Raw genomic sequence first — 20968 nt, forward strand, 5'->3', positions numbered from 1 at the left:
CTAATAACTTCGTCATTATGAAATTGCATGCAGATCTAAGCCTAGGACTCATCATTTCTTTTACCAGGGCGTGCTCTTTCATTTGAGACCACTCCCTCTCTTCTGTGACGTCATCAGGTCTTGTTAGCATCCTATTGATAACCATGCCCAAACGGCCGCTCACCGTGTGAAGGAAATTACTGCACCTTTGGCTCCCATTGCGTTGAGATGCTGTTCTTAGCTAAATAACTATTGCGTCGATTAAAATCAAAATTCGCAACAGACATTTCAGAGTTGAGGAAAAAATGTCATTTTTAAGTTCAATACGTGGGAAAAAATGGTTAACAGATATCTTTGAATTATAGGAAATGACTAACGCAGTATATATCAGTTCGTGGTGATTTCGAAAAGCCGCCTATGACTGCTGCAGAGGAGAAACGAGCTGAACGGAAGCCAGCCACAGCCAGGCGAGTGGAGCTACTGGCGAATATTTGTTGAGCTCACGAACTGCGTGGTGCATAGTGAAGTGAAGATAACTCTATTTATTATTATGTTATAATAATAACAGAGGGCCGCAAGATGAAAAGTAGTGTTCGTCCATACCGTAACCCCACAAGACCTGCAAACGCCTGGGAATTGGAACCAGTGTTTGATTGTAGTTCATGGAATCTGTCTTAATGGATTAGGAAATGATTCTGCCTGTGGTTCAGAGAATCTAAGTTGATAGTCTTGGAACTTCCTCTGTCTGTGGTTGAGGAATCTGAATTGACGGTCTCGGAACTGCATCCACCATTTTATTCTTCACGTCAAAACAAGAATATACTGGCGCGTATATTGTTCGTGCTCATTTCAGTTGGGAGGCTTCCGTTTGATAGTACGAGAAGAAGAATGAAAAGAAGAAGAAGGTGAATGACACAATAATGAGAACTATGACAGTCATCACAGCCGCAATGAACTTGTTGGTGCAGTAGCGATCCACAAGAAAGCAAAAGTGTTCTGGATATTTGAAAAACTAGTTGTGGCGTAGCTCAACAGCCGTTGTGCTCAAAATAACTCTACGGTTGATCGTATTTCGTTCGGTGAAATTAGCGTAAATTAGAACAAGCTATTCATACTGGAAAACGTTTGTATTCACCCGGATGTAACCATCGTCGTTCTCAAAATGTTCATAATGACAGCACAGTCATGACAATAGGGTGATATTTTCGACAACGATGCTGATCTGGAATTTGAACCCGTTATTCTTGGTGGGAGAATTCAATATCGATTCCCCCAACACAAAGCTTAAGGTTTGTCAACCTAAACGGGAATACTTTTTCAATTGGGCCTTAACCAGGCGAGTTCGCCGTGTGTTTAGCGGCGCGCAGCTGTGAGCTTGCATCCGGGAGACAGTGGATTCGAACCCTACTATCGGCAGTCCTGCGATGCTTTTTCTGTGGTTATATATTTTCACACCATGAAAATGCAGGGGCTGTACCTTAATTAATTTCACGGCCGATTCCTTCCCACTTCTAGGACTTTCATATCGGTGCTCAAATCCTTGCCTAGAAGAAGCTTTTTTTCTTCCTCGACTGGTGCTTTGAAGCCTTCCTTAAGCCATGCGCAGATTTAGCAACACCGCCTCGTAAAGCCGACTTGAATTCACCCGCGAAGCGATCTGATTGGCTGAATTCATCAGCTGTTAAAATGACAGCGACGCGATATATCGAATTACTCTTTCCAGGTTATTTATCAGTATGACCAGTTCACGTTGTTACCCAACACCCTGAATATTTGGAGCCTAGATTCAGTACAAACAGCCATATTGACCTGTTAACGTACATCTCTTATATCTCGTACCACAGACCGGTGGTCTTTGGACATCGCTGTAATTACTTCTACTCTTCAATTGAGAATGCACATGATCTGTGAAGTAATTTCATTCCCATTATTTTCTAGATTATAACTTTTCAACCCGGCTATAATAAAAATAGCATCTCTTCAAGCAACCATGTTTATACAGGAGTACACAAATACAAATACAGACTAACAAATTAATATGTCAATCCTTATGCCCAGCCTATGTAGCTGAATGTTTAATTCATTACTCGCGGACCAAAACGGGTAACTGGAGCCTGTCAGTTCATCAGCCCTGAGTCAGCAACGTAAACAAGTACAAGCCGACTGACGAAAAGCGACTTGTGCACTCATATACACGTATTTCTCTTACGGACCCTGCGCTTATGGCGGGCAAGCATTGACACCCATGCTCTAACCCAGAGCCTCTCAAACGCCCAAAATCTCACGCGTGCAAACCGAGGCGCAGTGGTTCTATGCACCGTGCAAAGGTCCGACTGGGCTCGGTTCGGACCAGCGTTTTGTCTCGGGGCAACTCGGGTAATCTGGGCTGAACTCGGCTCGGACGGCAGACCGGTGCAGAGCTTTTCTTTAACACGCGAGAGGTCGCACCCGTTTTAGAACGCGAGAGGTCGCGCGAAGGCAAATTGCTCACGCTTCATATTTTAATGAGCTTCTATTTTCCTTTGGCGGTGAATGCTCTGATAAAAATATTAAAATGTACCCTGTGTAACTGCCTTTCGACTAGTACTAACATAATTACCCAGTAACAATATTTTCTCAATGTAAAAAAAATAATTAATTTTGTCGCAAAATCTGGTAAAGTTACGAGAGTTTTTAACGAGCGCGTGAGCAAATTGCCGCATCTTTTCCATTTGTACATTTCAATGAATTATTTGGTCACAGTTCAAGATAAAAATACAGCATCACACTTCACTGAAAGCCACCATAAACCTCATGAATTTTTCTCAAGATACTTTCTTGGAAATGCAGTCATGTAAGAATGCACTACGGGAGGGGTCGCACGAAGGCAATTTGCCGCTGCAGATGCGTGAGTAAAAGAAAACTTAAACTACTCCGGAACGCAACAGACTATACACTGACGATAATCAACGTCAGGTGAGAGAGAGGGAGGGAGGGGGGGGGGATGAAACGAGCGCCACAGCGGCTAGCAACGAAATTATTAACAAATATTTAAATGTGTGGCAAATTGTCGCGGGTGCGACCTCTCGCGTGTTAACAGTGCTATTTATTCGGGGCGTCTACCTAAGAAGATCTTTTGTCCCTACTTTGCACCGTATGTTGTGAACCTGCGTGTATGTGGAAATTACGGAAGTATAACGTGTTGAGTGTGAGGAAATGAACATTAAGGACGACACAAACGTCCAGTTTACAATTAAAAATTCCTGACCCGGCCGGGACTCGAACCCAAGGTCGCCGGGTGACAGACGGACGCGTTGCCCCCTACACCGCGGGGCCGGACCGTTGGAGAGCTAGTGAGGATGGAGGAAACAGGGGGAGCGAGATACAGCCGGGCATAGGGCAAGAGAGACACAGAGCCAATGCTCAAAATCGAAGAGTCTGCACTCTGGTCAACCTAGCGCCGCACAGTGCATCAGTGCATGCACCCTGAGAGGCCTTGTTCTAATCCAGCGCCTCTCAAACGCCCAAAATCTCACGCGTGCAGAGCGAGGCGCAAGAGCTCCGTGCACTGTGCATCGGTGCCGCTCGGTGCCGCTCGGTATGGCTCGGATCAACGCTTCGTCTCTGGGCTACTCGGCTATGCTCGGCTCTACTCGGCTATACTCGGCTCAACTCAGCCCGGATTTGGAGCGCTACGGCGCAAGTGGGGGAGAGGGAGACAGGCGGAGCGAGCGAGACAGGCGTGAGGAAAGAGAGAGTACGCGCTATTGCTCCAAATCGAGGAGTGGGGGTCTGCACTCTGGTCAACCAAGCCAAGTTGTCTTTTGCACCGTGCACAGTGCATGCACCACGCGCATGCACCCTGAGAGGCCCTGTTCTAATCTATTCCTGCCTAAATTTCGGGACACTAGTTATAACTATTGTCTTCGAGCCTAGTACCGCCAAAATAGGGTCTTATTTGGATGTCGTCTTGTTTCGACGCGTGACGTCAGACACATTTCTTTTTGAAGTCGAACTGTACTCAAAGAGTTCTTCTTTGTAAAGATATAATTACAGTGGCGATATCATTAATAGATGTGGAAATATATCAGCGTTGAAAAAGTATCACGTCAAGTTTTGTGCCGGGAATTTCGGCACTAGTACACACGCATCGGTCACGTCAAAAATTGTTCTTATTTTTACCTCATGATTGACAAAGCTCTTAAATTCACAGAAAAATATGAAAATATTTTAGTTTGTGATTTTTCTTTGTAATCAAATGGAGTGATGTAAACTTTAAACAGCTAATGTAATACAATTAAAATGCAGTTTACATCAATGAATTCGTGAGCAAGATCATCCATAAGACTGAAATATGGCAGTACCTGAAGAAACCTTACAGCTTCGCATATACCTTAAAAACTCTTAACAATCTGACTGATCCAAATAAATGAGAATATTTATTTTGACAAATAATATTTTAAAATTTTTTCTGAAAATAATATATTGCTTTTTATGAAAAACTATAATATTTGGGAGAAAATATACATTTCGCATTTAAGGGTTAAAAGGTTCAAGAAGAGTTAGTTGTGAAGTACTCCCATGGCTGACAAATTATACTACACAGTGGCATGAACTGACAGCGCTCTCTCGGAATCAGACATTCCCTGTGCAACATGGCGTGTGTGCATATTACAATGGATCTGAAGTTCTGCCACTCTCTGTTACATATCACTCAGTGTTATCTGGTGCACGTGAATGTAGGCCCCTTCTCCAGAATCTAGCGACGTACTAAAGGGAGCAATTCTGTTATCAATTAGAATAGCCTTGCATTCGCACCGACTTCCTCGCAGAGTGCTGATGAAAATGCCATATCCCGCCGTCCCTCAAGCACTTGTTCGCATCCATATCAATCAAGAACATGTTCTCTGTTCTGCCAGCAAAGTATCGCATTCCAATTCAAATTGTGAAGCAGATGAGGAAAAATAAATTCTTCCCATTAGCTCCCAGCTCTGAAGTAACACATGAAATACGAGCCGCTATTTGTACGTTTCTGTTTCACAACCGGCAGGATTTCATTAGTGTAACTCAGAAATGTCAGCCAACTGTGACGGCTAATATATGGGGCAAATAAATGGAAACAAAGAATTTAAAATATCTCAACTCGTGGAGGTACTCAGTTAAGCAAAAACTGCTTTATTACTTAAATGCACAATGGGTCTGCGATATGAGAAGAGAATGCATATGGTAACACGGCGAAGATTAAACCTATTTTTTTACCACCCAGAGTTTAGGGAGCATCAGTGGACAGATGATGTATAGTGAAATATGTTTTCATGAAACTTAGAGTGTGCAAGTTCAGTAGATGTGCTGGGCTCACGATGTTCCACCGTCTATGCTGTGAGACGCTCCCTATAAGCCTCTTGACGTCCGGCATTCGTGATCCTGGCCTTTTTAAGAATTGCGGATGAGTTTTCGGTACTTCTTTCTTTCTTTCTTTCTTTCTTTCTTAATCTGTTTACCCTCCAGGGTCGGTTTTTCCCTCGGACTTAGCGTGGGATCCCGCCTCTACCACCTCAAGGGCAGTGTCCTGGAGCGTGAGACATTGGGTCACGGGATACAACTGGGGAGGATGACCAGCACCTTGCCCAAGCGGCCTCATCTGCTATGCTGAACAGGGGCCTAGGTGGGGGATAGGAAGATTGGAAGGGATAGACAAGGAAGAGTGAAGGAGGTGGCTATGAAGTTAGGTACCATTCCGGCATTTGCCTGGAGGGGAAGTGGGAAACCACGGAAAACCACTTTCAGGATGGCTGAGGTGGGGATCGAACCCACCTCTACTCGTTTGACCTCCCGAGGCTGAGTGGACCACTTTCTAGCCCTCGTACCGCTTTTCAAATTTTGTGGCAGAGCCGGGAATCGAATCGGGGCCTCGGGGCCTGGCAGCTAATCACATTAACCACTACACCACAGAGGCGGACTTTTTCGATATTTTTGAATCCATTTGTTGCCAACGCGTCGCAATATTTTGCGAAAGAAAGATGTTTCCGGACTGGGGTTCAATATGGATTTAGCGTCATCAGTTTCAAGACACCATTGTAACCATGGAAACCTGTATTCATCTATGTATACCAGTTCAGTAGTGTCATCTTCTCACTGTGCGCTTTCTTCCTGTAACAAAGAGCTTGATAAAACCACGTAAGAATTCCGGAATGAAAATCGTTGAGCTAGCCCGAGAACGAAGCCAGGGCCTTGGAATAAGAGACAGGCACGTTTACCTCTACTCCACAGAGTTGGATAATAATAATAATAATAATAATAATAAGAGGGAGAAGAATTAGATCAGGGAAATGGCTGCGTGGCTTGGGTCACATACCTATCAGCTCGCCTTCGGGAGATAGTGGTTCAGACCCCGCTGTCGGCAGGCCTGAAGACTGTTTTCCGTGGTTTCCCGTTTTCAAACCACTTCAGTGCGACGTAAAGCTAATTGTAGAAAAGTAGCAATTAGAACAGCATTATATTTATGAGGTCCAGAATGTCTTTAATTTTCTCAGAATTCATCAATATTAGCATTCACTTCTGGACACACTCATCTTTCTTTCCTTTTATGATTCTTCTAGTGCCTCATGAGCTCTGTGGGGCTGTATTTCTGGATTGAATTATAAATTTCTGGAAAACGTTTAGTTTTCTGGAAATTCCTTAATATTACTATTTGTTTTGTTTTTTTTTGCTAGGGGCTTTACGTCGCACCGACACAGATAGGTCTTATGGCGACGATGGGATAGGAAAGGCCTAGGAGTTGGAAAGAAGCGGCCGTGGCCTTAATTAAGGTACAGCCCCAGCATTTGCCTGGTGTGAAAATGGGAAACCACGGAAAACCATCTTCAGGGCTGCCGATATTGGGATTCGAACCTACTATCTCCCGGATGCAAGCTCACAGCCGCGCGCCTCTACGCGCGCGGCCAACTCGCCCGGTACTATTTGTTTTAGGTCGCATAGATCCTCACAAGGTCTTACGACAACGATGGGATAAAAAAAAGTGTTAGGACTGAGATACAAACGATCGTAGCCTTAATTAAAGAACATGTGGAAATAGGGGAATACGGAAAACCATCATCAGGACTGCTAACAGTGGGTTTCGAAGCCACACCTTCCAAGTAAAAGCTGACAGCTACGTGACTCAAACAGCGTAGCCGCTCACTCTGTGAAATGACTTACTACAAATTCATGGTACACACTGGAAACTAAACATTATTGGCATCCTGGCTAAAATGCGTTCTGTAGATGCTCTTCTAGATGTTATTTCGAACCTAAAAATATCCATACTTTCCGAGCACTAAAATGCGTGAAGGGTAATAATTATATATGCTATTCCCTTCTTGGCAACACCTTAACCAGGTGTCCCACAAGGTTCTTTATTAGGACCTATTCCAGTTCTTTTCACAATTTATATTTCTGTTCTTAAGTTCAGAGGCTATATGGATCCCAAATAGAACCACGAATGTTATTCTGTTGTAGTGAAACCAGAGGAAGGTATGATGAGTAGTTGGAGTAGTTCGTCATTCATAGGGGATGCACTACAGTACAGCAATAGGTAATGATGATGGGGATGATGATGATGATGATGATGATGATGATGATTGTTCTTTGAAGGGGCCTAACATCTAAGGCATCTAACGTCATCGACCCCTAATGATAAGAGATGGACGAAATGGTATGACAATTAAAATTTCAAAATGTATCCACTGACTAGAATTTAAAACAAATGATGATGAACAATGTTACATGTTGGGTATTCACCCCGAAGGCTGGTTGGATCCTCATGAGGTCCACCATTACCCGTCATAGATGCCTAGGTGTCACTGAAGAGTTGTACTAGGGAAATGAGGAGTGATGTAGTTTCCCGTTGCTTTCCTCATGAACAATGATTGTGAGTTTAACATAATCAGGGGATCTAACTCGCAATGCCTTATATTCGGTGAAACAATAGTTGATAGATTCTTGTAGAATAAGACATTGCCTTAAATGCAATAATATATCATGCAAATTACTATGTTAAAAATCACATTAAAATATACAAACCCAAAGTAAAACAGAGTTAATTTAATAAAACTTAGTAAACAATAATGTAAGACTAATATGAAACACTACGTTTATATGCGATAAAAAAACACTATCTCTCATAGAACTAATGATGCGGTCTGCTGACTGCTCGGCATCTCGCAGGATGAGTGAGATGTTAATCGGAAGTTTCAGACTACGGCGCAGATCGATCAGGTCCACGCACTCCGTATACCACGGTGAGATGATCGCCGCAAGTACACACCGGAGGGAGTACTTTCAGTAAATAAGAGTGCGTTACTACTCCGTGGCTGATCCGAAGACATTATAATGCCACTGCTTCCCCCCGAGAAGCCCGAAGGGAAGTCCTCTATACCTTCGTTGTTCCTTTTATCGCTCTCAGATTATTTGGAAGTGGAGTGGCCTGCCACTCCATCTCCGAATGGGACATAGCCAAATGTCTCAGCTGAGAGCGAATATCACTTGCTGGAACTTTGTAAGATAACGGGGGCTGTGTAACAGCCTCCTTGGAAGCCTCATAAGCTAACTCTTTTCCCTCTACACACATGTGGTTTGAGAGTCACAAAAACGTGATTCTGGGGCCAGCATCCGAACACCTGACCGGCAGGTCCTAGAACCGCAGCACCAGAGGGTGCCGAGGGAAACAGGTATCAATAGACTGCAGCGAGCTCATGGAGTCGGTACACAGCAGAAAGTGTCGACGCTCATCGGACAGTGCGTACCGCAGAGCTTCACAGGTAGCATAGAGCTATGCTGTGTACACACTACAGGTTTACGGGAGAGCAAGAAGAAACTTATCACTGTTATCAGCGAACGGCAGCCCGCTTTAGTTTCTGCCCTCGAACCATCCGTGTAAGCGACGACTAAATCTGGATACCGGCCTAAAACGGACAGGAAGAGCCTCCGGTAAATCGAGGGGTCATTGCTCTCCTTCGGGTCACTGTGCAGATTCAGGATTATTTCAGATAGTCGTATTATAAACGGAGGTACCCCACATAGTTGTCTGAAAGGACAGGAAACCGAAGGTACATCAAACAATCTGTGACTGCTATCCCAGCGTATTCCAACCGGCCACGTTGTTCGAGGACCGTTATTCAATTTTGCCAGGACGCTTTTCCTTGCTGATTCATATGCTGCACTGCCGTAGTCTAACCTGGATAAAATATTTTTCCTATAAAATCGTAGGAGCACCATGCGGTCAGTCCCCCAAGTAGTGCCGCTAAGAAACTTCAAAATATTCAACTTCTTAGTGCATTGCACTTTTAACTGCAACACGTGTGGCTCCCGCGATAATTTTCTATCGGAAAAAAGCCCAAGAAATCGGTAAGTGCCATCTACAGGAAGAGTGACATTCTCCAAGAAAAGCTCATAATGTGAGTGAAGAGTGCGCTTCCGGAAAGAGGGTACATCAGAGGTCTTTGCGGTTCAAAACCGAAAGTAATGTTCTAAAGTCCACTGTTCTATTATCATAATAGCTTGCGGTAATTGTCGCGCTGCGTTTGACATATTGTGCGAGCTATAACGAAGAGAAAAATCGTCCACGTATAGTAACAGTATTAATGTTGAATCAGCAGCGTTTATAAACAATACCGTTTATGGCAATCGCGAAAAGAGTGACATTAACCCTAAAGCGGGCGCGCCTATAAATGTTACATTGCCGGGCGCGTGGTGAATTTCATGACACGTACAATTTCCTGGACAGATACCGCTACACTGAGATTATCGATAAGACTTCGCAGGAAGGTACTAGCAGCACGACGGCTGTAGCTCTTTGGAACTAAAAACTACAGATGACACACTCAGGTTGGTGAACGAAATTCACCAGCGCGCCCGGTTTAGGGTTAAGAACCGATCCCTGTGGAGCTCCATTACGAATATGCCCTCCCTACTCGGACACGGCATAGATGGTGGGACAAAAAGTTCGCAATAAATACCGGTAACTTACCTCGGAATCTCCACTGATGCAGGACTGAAAGGATACCGTACCGTCGTTTGGTGCCAAAGGCCTTTTCCAAGTCAAATAAAACAGCCACCAAATGCTGAGAAATTCATCCTGGATTGAACTCTCCAGGCGTACCAAGTGGTCAGTGGTCGAAAAAGCGGCTCGAAAACCACATTGGTACTCATACAAAAGTCCGTTTTTCTCCAGATACCACACAAGTCGGAGATTTACAATGCTCTCAAATAGCTTACACAAACAATTACTAAGACAAATAGGTCTGTAACCGCCTGCATATTTAGGATTTTTGTCAGGTTTGAGGACGGGAACTACTATGGCCTCTCGCCTCTGAGACGGAAACTCACCCTCTATCCAGATTCGGTTGAACACACGGAGATATAACAGACTATCCTCACTATGGTGTTTCAACATCTGGTTATGGACATTGCCTGGTGTGGGAGACGTGTCCTTGCAAAGCGCCAAGGCGCTGCGGCGTTCCCACTCCGTAAAAAGCACGTTATAGTTCCCTGAAGCTTGAGTGGCAAAACTGAGGTGATGACGTTCTGCCTCCCGCTTCAGAGTGAGGAAACCACGATGGTAATTCCCGGAACCGGACACATCTGCAAAATAACTGGCTAGATGACTATCAATCAAGAGCGGTTCAGTAACGATACTGGCTGCAATGGAAATTCCCGGTACTGAAAACGATCCATGTATAGCCGTAAAACGTCGATGTTTAGTGCACACTTGAGATAACACTGTATGTAACGTCATAGACGACACACATCTCTCCCACGAAGCTCTCCTACCCCGCCGATAAGAACTCACGCCTTAGCACGACATCATGAGTGCGACGGTGTTCCTTGATAGCTGCTGCAATTTCTTCGTTCCACGAAGGAACGAGTTTTCGGCTGGGAGTCCCCGAAAATGATGGAATGGACTCCTCAGCAGCAGCAAGAATAACTTGTGTTATGTAAGTTATATCGCCGTCTATGCTCCGCCTGGTCACATCTTTAAAGACAGATAGTGATGTGAACTTTGGCCAATCAGCATGTTTAAGAATTCATCCGGGAGGAACGTCGATGGATTTCTGTTTCAACGAAGTAAGAACAGTGGTAAAATGGTCACTGTCACAGAGATCATCGTGTGTATTCCACCGAAACAGGGGAACCAGGTTTCGGCTGCCTAGAATAAAATCTATGCGAAAGTATGTGCCGTAACGAAAACTGAAATGAGTTGGTTCACCTGTATTTAAAATACATAAATCCAGCTCTCTAACTACTACTTCCAACTCCCTTCCCCTGAGGTAAGGAGTTTCAGAGCCCCATATAGGGTAATGGGCGTTAAAATCACCTCATAAGAGGAATGGAGGTGGAAGATGATCTATAAGTTCAGTTACATCATTTCTATGAAGATGCTGGTCTGGTGGAAAATAAATATTACACATTGTTGCTATGACAGACAGCGGAACGCGGACTACTACAGCCACCAGCGGGATTCTGAGTGGAACCTTTTTGCTGTAGGTATCAGAACGGACAAAAATGGCAACGTCACTAGAAGCCCGGATAGCATAATTCCGTTCTGTCGAGTATAGTCGAAAATTACTCAAGACCGTATGATGACCTGGTCTGAGATTTGTTTCCTGAATGCAGACTGAACTCGCCGAAAACTCACTAATGAGCTGGCGCAGCTCCGTAGATGTAAATGAGAGATCGACGTCCATCCCATCGTCAACGGACGAAAGGACTGATGTCCAGAAGTTCGACACGTTTTGGGAGCGGGATTTCCTCCTACGAGGGGAACACGCAGGTTTTGGAGAAGGCGTACTTGCTGACGCTGATTCATACACTACAGATGGAGGGCATGATTTCCGTTTCGCAGGAGAATTGCGAGAGCGCCTGATAAGAGCGCTCCTATTCTCCGCCTTCTTTGGTCCTCCCTTCGAGCTTTCACTTTTCGCGTCTTTGCTCACAGGAGAAACAGCCGCCTTGGGTGCAGCGATCGTAACAGGTGCTGATGTAGTAAGCGACGAACCTGAAAAACTGTGCTATCTTCCTGTAGTCTAGCGTCTTGGCGGGTGAATTCACAGAATTGAACTTACGGCGCACTTCCTGGTAGGAAAGACAATCCAGGGTCTAGATCTCCTGGATCTTCTTCTCAACGAGATATACCGGACAGTTCCAATCTCGGGGTGAATGAAGGCTAGGGCAGTTAGTGAACCTGTAAGGAGTCGTGCACACTTCCTCGCCGTGAGCTCCTCTGTTACATGTACCACGTATAGACCGATTCAAGCAACGATGGCTTGCACTGATAGAAGCGCATGGAGGCGGGATGTACGGCCTCACATCGCAGCGACAGATTGTTACGTTGACTTTTTGGGGTTAAACTGACAATTTGAAGGAGACAATGAACGCACCCGTGGCAACTTCTTCGCCGTTGACTTTGCGCATAATGCGCCGTACGTGTGCCACGTCACGGTGCTTGATGCCTTCCATCAACTCATCGTCAGTGTTTAAGATGAGATCACGGTGGAAAATAACTCCACGAACCAGATTTAAGGTGTTGTGCTCCTCCACTTTGACGGGAATAAATCGCCAAAGTGGTCGCACTTGAGCAACAAATCAGCTTGCACGGCAGTGCGCGTCTTTAGCAACAGGCTACTGTTGCGCATTTTTTCAGATCTTCCAGTTCTCCGTAGACACCTTCTATGTGTCTACTGAAAAAATATACGTTACCAGCTTTAAGTAACTTACAACGGTTCTGGTAGCAGCCGGAAACCTGGGCAAGCTGGATCCCATTCCTTCACACTGCGTTTGTTCCCAGGGGGTTGAAACCCTCAAGGAATCAAAAGTTACGACTTCGGGGGGGTGACGACATTGGGCAGGTTGAAGACGTTTCGTAATCATACCCGAAACCATCCTCCTCGAATGCCACCCACTGCGATCAGGAGCCTCTGTAGCCGAACAAAGCAACCTTGGCAATACCCACCTGGTGGCAGCAGGTATCGTATCGGGTCCGATGTCAGACGATCCCTAATACGGAATGACTAAGGCAAAGAGCATCCAATCGCACGCAATAGCATGTACCCCATAACGCGTGCAGAGTAATAAGTATAGATTAAAAGAGTAACAAACAATTAACAAAAATATGTCCTTCAGGCATTCGGCTGTACGGGGATCTGTGTTGTCGGGCGGATACTACTGCGCGGGTACAAGGCCCTTGCACCCAAATGGCTTCCCGGGGCCATCTTAGAGATTTCAGGCGTAGTCGCACACGAAGAGGCCCATCTGCAAGCAGCGCACTCATCAAGAATTTTGAATCGGTCTACAACTAACCCTCCAATTCAAAAATTAAAAGACGGGACCGATGGCCACACGACCATTTTAGTCGCCTTTTACGACAGGCACGGAATACCTGTGAATGTATTCAGCCCCTCCCATTCACAGGGGGCCCAGAACTTGATACCAAACCACAATCCATGTCTGCGCATAGATCGTCCCCTTTAGCCACCTCTTATGCTAGGCAGGGGATACCGGGTGTGTATTCTACATCTGCCTCCCCCACACGCAGGAGATCTTACCCTTTTAGTCACCTCGTACTACAAGCAGGGGTACCGCGAGTGTATTTTTCGTCTACGTCCCCCACCCACAGGGGATTACAATGAGGTGAAGACCTTCTCTATCCCGAAGGTAAGTTCAGTAGGAGATTTTGCATACATTTTAGGGGTTTGAAGGCCCTTCTCTCTCTTTAAACAGAAGCGTCGTGCGGCCTTTAACATGCTTGGCCAGGAAATGGCATTGCAGCGTGACTGGCACTACGACTAGCATCCTGCATAACATCCAGCCACACTTGTAGTGCTCTGAATGTTGTTTCTTAGTAACTCCTATACTGACAGCTAAAATTAGACTTCAGTAGAAGCTGCATTTTGCTCTTGCTTGTACCAAGACAAAAGACAAAGTCACCTCCGTACAGGCCATGAAGGCCCTTGGAGGAGTGGAAGGTAAAGGCTTCCACCATTGTTAACTGCGGCACGTCATGGGGTAGAGTGGTTACGTCTACGCCCGGCCGCCTTCGTCCCCAGGAATTAAGCTGGTACTCATTTTTGGTGTAGGCTGAGTGAACCTCAGGGCCATATGCACCTCCGACTTCGAACTCACGTCCTTCCGGGCGTACCGAGCACGCATTTACCGCCTTTTGCCAGCCAGCCCCTTTGTACCAAGAACCCCAATAAAATACTGCATCTATCAAGGAATAACATGAAGAAAGGTACAATATTTTGATTCGTTATGCCCGAATAAGGAGCTCATTTGAACTTATTGGCACATTCTTGTTTTTCTTCTTCTCTTACTAATATCTCTTTATCCTCTCACTGCGTTCCTTTTTACCTTGCCCAATCTGCCCTGTATTTAGTCGGGTGGGCCTTACAAAAAATTGTATTTGTGAATTAAGGTTTTCATTTTTATTCTATCTTGAATTATTTCCTCATTAATGTCAATTTCATTTAGGCCTTCGCCGATTTCTTTTTAGCCAGTTATTGTGATTTTTCATTGATAAGGCTAATTTTAGAATTTTCCTTGTGAGCCTCTTATTATCGTTTCTATGTAAGTGATCATAAAATTGTAATCGCCGTTTACTGTTTGTATCTGTGATGTTTTTCTGTAATTTGATGGATTTTATGGGATTTCTGTTTCATCCAAATACCATTTTCGCATTTTGGTCTTCGGCTGAAAGGTCAGGGAAGTGGCCTTTGGTTCAGAGGAGCCCGGATTCGATATGCGGCCTGCCCGGGATGGGTAATTTATTTTTGCAAGCTGCTTTAAGTCGCATCGACACAGATAGGTCTTATGGCGACGATCATTTGGATCAGACATTTGGTCAATGGTGGATAGGACGACGTGAACCCATCAATTGGCCGGCCAGATCTCCAGACCTTAATCCAATGGATATTTATGTCCGGGGAGAGACAAAAACAAAGTATATCGAACTAAAGTACTGACTTCAGATGACCTCCGAGAACGTATGTTTTAAGCAGCAGAAGATATTCAGAAAAACCCTGGTATCTTGGCTCGAATGCATCGCAACTGGATTCGGAGAAGTGATTTTTGTTGTTAGTTGCTTTACCTCGCACCGACACAGACAGGTTTTATGGCGGCAATGAGATAGGAAAGGGCTAGGAGTGGGAAGGAAGTGTCCGTGGCATTAATTAAGGTACAGCCCCAGGATTTGCCTGGCGTGAAAATGGGAAACCACGAAAAACCATCTTCAGGGCTGCCGACAGTGGGGTTCAAACCCGCTATCTCACGAAAACTGGATACTGACCGCACTTAAGCGACTGCAGTTATTGAGCTCGGTAACAGGGATGGGTATTTGTGTGTATCTTACGCACTTCATTATTTACATTCAACGCATCACGTTACAAACCACCACAAATCTTGCAATAGTCAATCCATCCCGCCCCGTAGATTTGTAGACACGAAAGGTATCCAGCCGTAAAACTGGGCTTAATCTTCATATAGTGTCGAACCGAAGTACACTTGCTGGGAAAAATATTTTTACAAGTTGTTTTACGTCACACCGACACAGATAGGTCTTATGGCGACGATGGGACAGGAAAGGGCTAGGAGCAGGAAGGAAGCGGCCGTGGCCTTAAGGTACAGCCCCGGCATTTGCCTGGTTAAATTAAATTAATAATCGTATGGCCTCAGCTACCGTTTGCAGACATTTCGATTTGACGCCATCTGGCTGTCTGCTCGTCAATTTCGACGTTCCGTTTTACTCTAGGTCCGCTAGATGGCAGACAGCGTAAACCAGATCTCTCTTGGGCGTCTATGGCTGAGATTTAATTAATTTTGTCGGGTAAATACCAAATGTATCACCAGAGATCTTTTACATGCCGACATCGTACGACATGGAGTGTCGAGTGGACTTTCTTCCGCCCTTCAAAAATCCGACTACCTCTGCCGGGTGTGATCCCGCTATCTTGGGATCCGGAGGCCGACACTCTACCACGGGTCCACAGAGGCAGCTATTTGCCTGGTATGAAAATGGGAAATCACGGAAAACCATTTTCAGGGCTGTCGGCAGTGGGGTTCGAACCCACTATCTGCCGAATACTGGATACTGGCCACGGGAAAAGTTTAGGAAGGAAATAGAGAAGAAGAAACTCAAGCCTGAAACATTAACACCTTGATCGTACAGAACAGGCTGTTTATACACGTCAGGAAGGAGCACAATGCCATAGCTTTCCCGTCCGTTTCCGTGGCTAAATAGTTAGTGTGCTGGCATTTGCTCCAGGAGATCCCGGGTTCAATTTTCGGCCGGGTCGGGAATTTCAACCTACATTGGTTAATTCCGATGGCTCGGGGGCTGGGCTTGTGTTTCGTCTTCATCATCCTCATAGACGCGCAGGGTCCCCCATACGGCGTCGACTCCAAAGACCTGCACCAAGGCTCTTCGGAGGCCACACGCTATTATTTATGCGATAGCTTTCACCATCCTTAACAAGGTCTGGGGCTGTGTTACCCTTTCAACGAAGTTTATTTCTCCCGCACTTGTACTGTGCATGTAATTTGTTCTCCACGATCAATATACATTGACACAGAGGCCTTTGATCATTTTCACGGGAATCTGAACTCTTGTTTCGGATGTCATGCTAAACAAGGGCTTTTTGTCCCCAAATAAATCTATTCCTGTACAATGAACAGTATTGCACAGTTACATAACGAACAATAGGAAGGGATGATGATTACTAGTACGGTATTCAACAGACAATATTTGCACATGAACTGATCTCCTCTCGTAATGTGATTTCGTTTGTGGCAGTCGTAGTGGTAGATGTATTGAGCTCCCCGTCTCTTTCATAATATCACCGTTATGACATGCTCAGGATTAATTGGAATTCGTGGTCTTGGTCTTTCATTATTCATAATAAACCCAGAGGTAATACCACTAGTGTTGGTGAATTCCAATAGAAACTTTACCAGATGCTAACTTATTGAGAGGGAAAAGGGTGGCGTCAATTACAATATACATAGGTCCGATATTCGTAGAATGCGCCCTATAATTACGGAACAATATTGAAGCCGGTGAGAGTTGCAAAAACATGAGTGTTTGAAATGGAAATAATTTTTATACTACACGTGCGACGGCAGTGGACCTAACAATAACACATTTTTAGCAACTTTTTTAACATCGCACTAACACATCACAGCTTTCAGCAAACGGAAGGATAGGAAAGGATTAGGATTCGTAAGTTAGCGTCCGTGGCCTTAATTATAAGTCCCAGCACTTTCCTGGTGTGAAAACTAAAAACCACGTAATATCAGGGATGCCGACAGAGGGATTCGAACTCACTATCTCCCGAATGGAAGCTCAAAGCTATGCGACCCTAACAGCACGGCCAACTCGCTCGGTACAATCAAAATGTGACCTCAGCGTGACGTTATGTGGTGATGAGAAAGTCCTGCCATCTTACACTAGTTTAGCCCTGATCTCCAGCGTGGTAACACGTGTTATGACAAGTTATTTGATTCATCTTAGTGAGTTCTACACGTAAATGGTAAACATAAACTATATATATACTGTATATAAATATGTTTTATTGAAGAAGAAATGCGAAACATTTATTTCGTAAATATGTCCTGACATATGGAAAATAAATGGCTTCTGAATGATCAAAAACGCATTCTAAAGAATCTAGCGGCACCACTGAAGCGGGCCTACTAGACGATGACACAGTCTCATGTAACACACGTAATGGAATAAAATCGAACGAAATCAGGTGATTGAAGACACATTAGAATAGGAAATGATGTCTTCTAGGAACTATATGAATAGTGTTACTTAGTAGAATAACCAACGTTCGTAGAAGAGAGAAGATAAAATGCAGACTAGCAAAAGCAAGGAAGGCCTTTATTAAGAAAATAAATTCGCTCACTTCAAACATTGATATATACATTGGAAATATGTTTTCGAAGACTCAACTTGAACGCCCATAGCATGGAGGAAACATGTACAATAACTAGTTCAGAAAGAAAGAGATTACCTTGAAGCTTTTACAATATGGCGATGAAAATCAATACTGAAATTGATATGAGTAGATAGTCACAAACGCGTAGATGATGAAACGAATTGGTTAGAGGTGAAGAGCTTGGCAAAATTTGAACAGAAGAAGAGAGAGAAAGACAGGACATCTCTTCTTAAGGCGCAGATCTTGTTCAGTTAGTGTAGGTGGTAAGAATGTTAGGAGGTAGACAAGACGAGAATATGACAAACAGATTAGAGGAGATATAGAATGTGATAGCAGGAAAAGGGTAATATAGGATAGGGTATAATGAGGGGCTGCATCAAACCAGTCTACGAAATGATGACGTAAACAACAATATAGTCTAATAATGATAATAATAATAATAATAATAATAGTAATAATAATAAAGAATAACACAATACTGAATGCATACGACCACAGAGAGTATGCCTGTCGTAAAACTGGATCAAATCCACATGTACTCCATAATACGTATTAGCGGCCTCAACACGGTATAAGCGGTAAAGGAGAAAACAGCATAGATAAATAATTAACCATAAAAATGTTTTGAAGTCCCACAAATTTTCATAATTTCATGCTCCACGAGTCGTGCATTTACTATCCAGTGCTTTTTCAATGAGTAGAAAAAATTAATCGCAGGTGGAATTAGGAGAAATTTTCGCTTCATTGAGTGTGAAATATAAAACGTATTTTTACCTTGCGCATGAAAGAGAATGGTATTTGATTTTATCGAATTCTCTGTTCAAATGGTGAACTAGGCTATATAGCCAATACTTCAATTGCAGCGCAGAGTTTCAAACGGAATATTGGTATTTCAGAAGGTAATGCAAATGATAATGAAGCGCAATCCAATGCGTTTCCAGCCAAATTAATTACAGAAGCCTACTGCCGGCCTACATTCCAGTGGGGAACATTTCTCTCACCAACGGGACTCTAACCGACTAACCACGGAGCCAGGCCATGCTGACTCGACGCCTTAACGGTTATGGTCAACACGCAAGCTAAACAATTGTATAATTTAGAAAACTTCGCAAAATGAGAGCTCAGACATAAAGGAATATTCCTAAAGCAAAATTCTAGGCATTCACTTATTCCTCAAACCCACGCTACACTCATGTGGTGGCCTTGTGGTGGCTCGAAGCAGCCCATGCTCAAGTTATTTTAACGTATCCAAGCTTGTTATCAATAATACAAGCTACAGTATCAGGTTAGAATCGAGAAAGAAAGTGAAGTTAAATTCCTATTATGTTAAATATAACCAAGTCTCTGATGGTTACTAATTGCTACAGTAATTCATTTGGCTGGAAACGCATTGGAATGTGCTTCATTATCATTTGCATTACATTCTGAAATACCAATATATTCCGTTTGCATTACCTTCATTCTACCCTATTCTGTATTACCCTTTCCGTTCGTTTGTAACTCTCACATTCTATATCCACGCTCACATTCTATATCTCCTCTAATCTGTTGGTCATATTCACGCCTTGGTCTACCTCCTAATATTCTTACCACGTACACTAACTGAAAAAGATATGCGCCTTAAGAAGAGATGTCCTATTTTTATCTTCTCTTCTTCTGTTCAAATTTCGCCAAGCTGTTCCCCTCTGACCAATTCGTTTCATCATCTACGCGTTTGTGACTATCTACTCGTATCACTTTCAGTATATTTTTTGCATAACCATATTTTAAAAGCTTCCTGGTATTCTCTTTCTTTCTGAGCTAGTTATTGTGCGTGTTTCTTCCATGCTATGGCCGCTCCAGATAAAAAGTCTTCGAAAACAATTGTTTCTAATGTACTGTATATATCAATGTTTGCATTTTATGTCCTCCTCACTTCTATCTTCGTTGGTCATTCTTCTAAGTAACAATATTCATATACTTCCTAAAAGACTTCATTTCCTAATCTAATGTCCCTTGAATCACCTAATTCCCTTCGCTTGTATCCCATTGCTTTTGTTTTGTATCTATTTTTTTATATTTCCTTTTTTTCCCCTGACACAGATAGGTTTTATGGCGACGATGGTATGGGAAAGGGCTACAAGGGGGAAGGAAGCAGCCGTGTCCTTAATTAAGGTACAGCCTCAGCATTTGCCTGGTGTGAAAAAGGAAACCACGGAAAACAATCTTCGGGTCTGCTGATGGTGGGATTCGAACTCACTATCTCCCGAATACAAGGTCACAGCTGCGTGCCCCTATCCGCACAGCCAACTCGCTCGGTTTTCATATTTCACTCCTTCTTCACGACTGTACCTTTATCAATCAGGAATTTCTCCAGCACTTCTGCAGACCCTGACAATATAACAATATCATCGCCCCGTCTCAGAGTTTTCATTTAGGCCGAGCTGAGTGGCTCAGACGGTTGAGGCGCTGGCCTTCTGACACCAGTTTGGCAGGTTCGATCCTGACCTAGTCCGGTGGTATTTGAAGGTGCTCAAATACGTCAGCCTCGTTTCGGTAGATTTACTGGCACGTGAAAGAACTCCCGCGGGGAATTCCAGCACCTCGGCGTTTCCGAAAACCGTAAAAGTAGTTAGTGGGACGTAAAGAAAATATTATTGTTGTTATTAGTTTTCTTTCCTCAAACTTGGTTTGTGACCACTTTTCAAAATTTCTCTTTGATTTCGTTGACTGCCTGCTGTGCCAAAAGAGTGAAAAAGAGCGCGATAAACTACGGCCCTGTATCACTTAGAGAATTTCTGGACTGCTGCTTCTTTGTCATGGCCTTCATTCCTTGTTACTACAGACTGATTAATGTACAAATTGTAGACAATTCTTCTTTCTCGGAATCTGTTCCAGTCAGTGATTTGAGATATCTAGGTTCGACTGTATTATTATTATTATTATTAATACTGGTTTTCCAAGACACTAAGGTGCTGGAATTCCCCCCTCCCTCCCTCACAGGTGTTCTTTTACTTGCCAGTAATTAAATGCACCCCCAAATATGCAAAATATTCGTTGCA

The sequence above is a fragment of the Anabrus simplex genome, chromosome 5 (assembly GCF_040414725.1).
Source record: "Anabrus simplex isolate iqAnaSimp1 chromosome 5, ASM4041472v1, whole genome shotgun sequence".
In the NCBI taxonomy this organism is placed as follows: Eukaryota; Metazoa; Arthropoda; class Insecta; order Orthoptera; family Tettigoniidae; genus Anabrus; species Anabrus simplex.